The sequence below is a fragment of the Penaeus vannamei genome, chromosome 10, assembly GCF_042767895.1.
Source record: "Penaeus vannamei isolate JL-2024 chromosome 10, ASM4276789v1, whole genome shotgun sequence".
NCBI classification, from domain to species: Eukaryota; Metazoa; Arthropoda; class Malacostraca; order Decapoda; family Penaeidae; genus Penaeus; species Penaeus vannamei.
In genome coordinates this window covers 27,464,196-27,471,695 of record NC_091558.1, presented here as the reverse complement: position 1 = coordinate 27,471,695, position 7,500 = coordinate 27,464,196, and the positions used below count along the sequence as shown (strand labels likewise).

The 7,500-nt window shown below is 42.1% G+C and overlaps 1 protein-coding gene across 1 annotated transcript in view; it reads right to left on the bottom strand.

Moving 5' to 3' along the window:
* Positions 1–7,500, bottom strand: part of LOC113809889 (dipeptidase 1) — a gene marked incomplete at its 5' end in the record, with an annotated part of 64,160 nt that overhangs the window by 55,924 nt on the left and 736 nt on the right.

Below are 7,500 nucleotides of genomic sequence, written 5' to 3'. Positions count from 1 at the left end.
CAAGCGCTTCAAGACCCAATGCCTCCATATGTCGGACGCCTTACAGTTATGTCACGTGAAAACTTTATATGGTATACAGTACTGTCGGGGTTGTTTTCGGGCTTCTTTCTGTCTCGTAATATGTCTCGTATTAAGTGTTTATCTCCGAAGGAGCTAGCGATTTTCACTGTACTGCTGATCGCCTCAGAAATGCCCTAAGGCGGTAATATGAGAAAATTAGTAGAGGGTGCAGAGCCTGATCTTGTAAGTTCTCCGACTTGTTTCTGAGGTTTAACAGGAAGCCTCTGGGATGTTTCATGTAAGATTCAATTACATAGGCAACCTCATTTTCAAGAAATTCAGGGCTTCAAATCCCCAGTGCTCTGATATAGAAGCCAAAAAGTAGTAATGCTTATAATAGTCTTTATTAGTAGGCTTTCTATACACAGAGAAACGTAGGCTATCGTCACCCCGATGGATCACGGTGTCCAGGAAAGGTAATTTCTGATCCTCTTCTTCCTCCACGGTGAACTGGAGTTGCTCGTGAAAATATGCATATAATATAAATGATTCATTAGCTCACGTTTGATATGCTCTGTAGTTCCTCTGAAGTATGTTTTTCTGACAACGATTTATTCGAAACCGGTTCAATACATATCTTGTATTGTGACGACATTCATTCTCATTCGTACCTTTTCATGATAAAGATAATGTGTTGATAGCAATGATAATAATAATAATAATGATAATAATGATAATGACGATGATGTTAATAACAACAACAACAGCAATAATGATAATGGTGATAATAATAGTAATGATAATAACACTAATAATGATATCAATAGTGAATATAATGTTGATGATGAGGATGATGATAATAACAATAAAGAAAGCAATAATGATGATAATGATAATGACAAAAATAATGATAATAACAATCATAATAATATCTATAATAATAATGATGATAATAGTGTTAATAAAAGTAATGATTATGATGATAATGATAATAATAATAAATAATTAGATAATTAAATAAATAACAATGATGATAGTATTAGTATTAGTAATGGTACAACTATAATGATGATAATAATAATAGTAATAATAATAATAATAATGATAATAATAATAATAATAATAATAATAATAATAATAATAATGATGATAATAGTAATAGTAATAATGATAATAATAATAATGATAATAATAATGATAACGATAATGATATTGATAATGAAAATAAGAATGATAGTGATAATAATAATGATAACGGTAATGATAATGATAATAAAATGATAATGATAATGATAATAATGATAATGATAACAGTAATGATTATGATGATAAAATGATAATGATAATAATGATAATAGTGATCGTAATAATGATAATAATAATAATATTAATGAAAGTTATAGTAATAATAATGATGATAATAATAGTAATAATAATGATAATGATAATAATAATAATGATGATGATAATAATATATATATATTTTTTTTTTTTTTTTTTTTTTGATAATGATAATGATAATAATGATAATAATAATAATAATAATAATAATAATAATAATAATAATAATAATAATAATAATAATAATAATAATAATAGTAATAATGATGATAATAATAATAATAATTATTATTATTATAACAACAATTACAAGGGCAGCAAGAAAACAACAACAACAATAGTAATAATAATAATGATGAATATTACATTGAATATAATAATTATGATAATGATGATACAAATGGTAAAGATAATAATCATAGCTTTGAAAATGATAACAAAAATAACAATAAGAATATTAATGATGATAATTATCAGTGCCACATTGCGTAAACATACTTCATCTCAAAGGTTATGTCGATAAGAATCAGAAGCTCTAAAAAAAACAACGACTTTGTGACCCTTCCTTGTGTAGTTCTTTATGACATTGTCTGTTCAGTCCCTGTCTGTGTCTGACTGGCACGTCTGCCTCCCTCGCTCAGGTTCCTCCACCACAAGGGATTCTCGCTAGTCTTCTCTTTCTCTCACTCTCCCCTTCTGATGCGTTTCTCCACCACTGTGAATTCGCCTCTCCAACACTGTCTCTGGTTTCGTTCTGTGTTGTCTTTCTTTTTTCGTTTTGTCTTCTGCGTTACTCTTTCCCTCTATTTCATTTTATTCTACTCTCCAATATATATATTTTTTGTTTTTCTGTCTCTGTCTGTCTGTCTCTCTCTCTCTCTCTCTCTCTCTCTCTCTCTCTCTCTCTCTCTCTCTCTCTATCTCTCTCTCTCTCTCTCTCTCTCTCTCTCTCTATCTATCTATCTATCTATCTATCTATCTATCTATCTATCTATCTATCTATCTATCTATCTATCTATATATATATATATATATATATATATATATATATATGTAGATAGATACGTATATATACTGTATATATATATATATATATATATATATATATATATATATATATATATATGTATATATATATATATATATATATATATATATATATGTATATATATATATATATATATATATATATATATATATATATATATATATATATATATATATATATATATATATATATATATATATATGTATACATATATATGTATAAATATATAAATATATATATATATATATATATATATATATATATATATACATATACATATATATGTGTGTGTGTGTGTGTGTGTGTGTGTGTGTGTGTGTGTGTGTGTGTGTGTGTGTGTGTGTGTGTGTGTGTGTGTGTATGTGTGTGTGTGTGTGTGTGTGTGTGTGTGTGTGTGTGTGTGTGTATGTGTGTGTGTGTGTGTGTGTGTGTGTACTATGTGTGTGTGTGTGTATACTATGTGTGTGTGTATGTATATATATATATATATATATATATATATATATATATATATATATATATATATATATATATATATATGTATATGCATATTGATAGATATATTGATAGATATACACATACATATATCTATGTGTATATCCCCCTCTTTCTTTCTCTCCCTACCCCTCTCCTTCCCCCTTTCCCCTTTCTCTGCCTCTTCTCCTTTCATTTGTCTTGCTTCTCTGCCGTTCTTGTTCTTGTTCCCCTTCCTAGTGATTTATTCTCCTTTCACGGTTGACTGCGATTCTTTAGTCTTCGATTCGTTTGTTGTTGGAATTATTTCTGTGATATATTGTCGCTTCTCTGACGTTCTAACTGATGAGTCAAGGTATAGCGAAAACCTCCCGCTGCCTCTAACTGTTGTCTAACTTGGTCTCTTTGGTATTTAATCTTACGATATCCTACGATCTAAGCACGTCCTTCTATCCTTTGCCAAAAAGTGCCATAATTCTCATTCTTATTTCATCCGATCAACCCTCTGGTCAGTTCGGTGTATGCTTTATTTCTCTTGTCGAATTAAAAACGTCTTACAGCAATTTTAACAATACCACACAATTTCTCAACCCAACTCTTACTGCTTATCCAAAGTCAACAAAGAATGAATCCAGATAGATTCAGTGTTGGAGGAATGGTCTTACTGTGATGGAGAGGCGCATCAAACTGAGAAAGTGTCAGAAGGAAAAGGCTATTCGAGAATCTCCTTTGATGGAGGAATTTCAGTGAGATGGACGAGATCTTACAACTTTTCCTTTGCTCTTTAAAGTATCCTACGTTCCAAGCCTATCCCATTTTCTACAGCATTGCCAACTATTACCAAACAACAATCCCACGGGATCCCTGCCAAGACCACCTTCCCGCTCTCCTTCACCCTGAGCCAACCCTTGTACCACCTTCCCTTTTCTTGCACCATTTTCCCCTTTCTTGCCTCACAGAAGCTGCTTTCATCGAGTGATCTCGACCGCCCAGCTGCCTTTGTCTTCCCAACGACTGTCAAAAAGCGGACTGACCTGGAGGAGGAGCCTCTCTCCTGGCCTCCTCTTAGCGTTATTGGCCAATCTAAGTTTGCGCGCTCCAGGCCAAGATTTAAGTTAGTTCCTCTTCGGGTAATGCTTTAAGATGTTTTCGCGGAAGCAGAGACTGAGGGAGATCTTTGGGGAATGGATGAGATCGAAAATTGGGGAGGAAGGGAAGAGGGCGGGGTGGGAGAAGGGGAAGACTGCTGGGGAGGTGGAGGCGGAGAGGGAGAGGCACTGAGTACGTGACGAGGCAAGTCCTCTCTCTCGCTCACAAAATACCTCGTGTATCGATTTGCATATTTCCTGGCGGTGGGGCGATGATTGATTTCTCGGAAGGCGCGGTCGCCTCGAGGAAATAATGCTGACAAATACGAGCATTGAATGGGATGAAAATTAATCGTATCTAAACGAGGCTTGTTGCACAAACGACATGCGATAAATTTCTTATTATATGAACCTCTTCTGGTTATCTTATTTGGTTAAGAAGCCAAAATCCTTCCTCAAATGCTTCCGCCAGAGAAAAGCTCGCTTCCCAAAGCCGCGCATACAAAACCCGCTCTTCGTTTCCTTGACAATCCTCTCCGCTTTCCAGCTGTCACATCTGTCCGTGAGCATCCTCCGTCATCTTAGGGAAAGAAGGCAGAAGTTGCTAGACAGTTGTCCTCAGACAGTTTCGAGATACAACTGTTTGCAATTGTTTTCACGGCGGTTTGCGCGAGGTGGCGGAGGGCGAGTGTTGTCATGGCGCGGCAAATTGCTTTGCTTGTTTCCAAACTCTTTAAATTGTTATTTCAAAGGCTGTAATTACGGAGCGCTCTGAGTTGATGAAGGAGTTCAGGGAAATTCATGTCAATAACAAAAAAATTAAGGCATATTTCACTGTCTCGACTTGGGTTTCACGCGAATTCGTTTACCTATCCGTCTATTTATCTAGTTGTTCACGCTCTAAAGTTGTCGGGAAATTCCGCCCCTTTGTTTCTAAGGCGCCAAAATTTCGATTGTGTCACACGGCTCAAAAATGCATCAACGAATGTTTAACTTTGGCGGCCATTCAACCTGCGATTGCATTGAGTCTTTTCACGTGGCAACTTACATACCAGCTGTGCAGTTTTAAAACTACGATTTGTAAGTGCTGCCATCTCTTCTCTAGATGTAATGTTGGAAAGATTACATGTTTTCACCTCTTACACACACACACACACACACACACACACACACACACACACACACACACACACACACACACACACACATACACACACACGCACACTTATCCAGACATACATACACAAACACACACGCATGCACGCAATAAAAAGAACTCCGTCTTATATGAAATGAACGAAGAACATGCCCTTTTGTTACACTTCTTAAAGGGAATATATATTCGATAATTAATCTCTCTCTTTAGTGAGTCGCGTTAAATCTCCCTCACTTGACCCTCTCTCCCTTCCCTTCTCCTCCTCTCCCTTACCGTCTCTCCCTTCTCCTCTCCTCTTCTCCCTCCCTCTCTCCCTTACCGTCCCTCCCTTCCCTTCTCCTCCTCTCCCTTACCGTCTCTCGCTTCCCCTCTCCTCTTCTCCCTTCCCCTCTCCTCCTCTCCCTCCCTCACTCCCTTACCATCTCTCCCTTCTTCTCTCCTCCTCTCCCTTACCGTCTCTCCCTTCCCCTCACCTCTTCTCCCTCCCTCTCTCCCTTCCCCTCTTCCCCTCTCCTCCTCTCTCCCTTCCCCTCTCCTCCTCTCTCCCTTCCCCTCTCCTCCTCTCCCTCTTCCCCTCTCTCCCTTCTTCTCTCCTCCTCTCCCTTACCGTCTCTCCCTTCCCCTCTCCCCCTTCCCCTCCCTCTCTCCCTTACCGTCTCTCCCTTCCCCTCTCCTCTTCTCCCTCCCTCTCCCCCTTCCCCTCCCTCTCTCCCTTACCGTCTCTCCCTTCCCCTCTCCTCCTCTCCCTCCCTCTCTCCCTTACCGTCTCTCCCTTCCCCTCTCCTCCTCTCCCTCCCTCTCTCCCTTGCCGTCTCTCCCTTCCCCTCTCCTCCTCTCCCTCCCTCTCTCCCTTACCGTCTCTCCCTTCCCCTCTCCTCCTCTCCCTCCCTCTCTCCCTTACCGTCTCTCCCTTCCCCTCTCCTCCTCTCCCTTACCGTCTCTCCCTTCCCTTCTCCTCCTCTCCCTTCCCGTCTCTCCCTTCCCCTCTCCTCCTCTCCCTCCCTTTCCCCTTTCCCCTCCCTCTCTCCCTTCCCCTCTACTCCTTTCCCTCCCTCTCTCCTTTACCGCCTCTCCCATCCCCTCTCCTCCTCTCCCTTACCGTCTCTCCCTTCCCCTCTCCTCTTCTCCCTCCCTCTCTCCCTTCCCTTCTCCTCCTCTCCCTCCCTCTCTCCCTTACCGTCTCTCCCTTCTTATCTCCTCCTCTCCCTTACCGTCTCTCCCTTCCCTTCTCCTCCTCTCCCTTACCGTCTCTCCCTTCCCCTCTCCTCTTCTCCCTCCCTCTCTCCCTTACCGTCTCTCTCTTCCCTTCTCCTCCTCTCCCTTACCGTCTCTCCCTTCCCCTCTCGTCTTCTCCCTTCCCCTCTCCTCCTCTCCCTCCCTCACTCCCTTACCATCTCTCCCTTCTTCTCTCCTCCTCTCCCTTACCGTCTCTCCCTTCCCCTCTCCTCCTCTCCCTCCCTCTCTCCCTTCCCCTCTCCTCTTCTCCCTCCCTCTCTCCCTTCCCCTCTCCTCCTCTCCCTCCCTCTCTCCCTTCTTCTCTCCTCTTCCCCCTTACCGTCTCTCCCTTCCCCTCCCTCTCTCCCTTACCGTCTCTCCCTTCCCCTCTCCTCTTCTCCCTCCCTCTCCCCCTTCCCCTCCCTCTCTCCCTTACCGTCTCTCCCTTCCCCTCTCCTCCTCTCCCTTACCGTCTCTCCCTTCCCTTCTCCTCCTCTCCCTTCCCGTCTCTCCCTTCCCCTCTCCTCCTCTCCCTCCCTTTCCCCTTTCCCCTCCCTCTGTCCCTTCCCCTCTACTCCTTTCCCTCCCTCTCTCCTTTACCGCCTCTCCCATCCCCTCTCCTCCTCTCCCTTACCGTCTCTCCCTTCCCCTCTCCTCTTCTCCCTCCCTCTCTCCCTTCCCTTCTCCTCCTCTCCCTCCCTCTCTCCCTTACCGTCTCTCCCTTCTTATCTCCTCCTCTCCCTTCCCTTCTCCTCCTCTCCCTTACCGTCTCTCCCTTCCCCTCTCCTCTTCTCCCTCCCTCTCTCCCTTCCCCTCTCCTCCTCTCCCTCCCTCTCTCCCTTACCGTCTCTCCCTTCTTCTCTCCTCCTCTCCCTTACCGTCTCTCCCTTCCCTTCTACTCTCCCTTACCGTCTCTCCCTTCCCCTCTCCTCCTCTCCCTTACCGTCTCTCCCTTCCCTTCTCCTCCTCTCCTTACCGTCTCTCCCTTCCCCTCTCCTCCTCTCCCTCCCTTTCCCCTTTCCCCTCCCTCTCTCCCTTCCCTTCTACTCCTTTCCCTCCCTCTCTCCTTTACCGCCTCTCCCATCCCCTCTCCTCCTCTACATTACCGTCTCTCCCTTCCCCTCTCCTCTTCTCCCTCCCTCTCTCCCTTCCCCTCTCCTCCTCTCCCTCCCTCCACC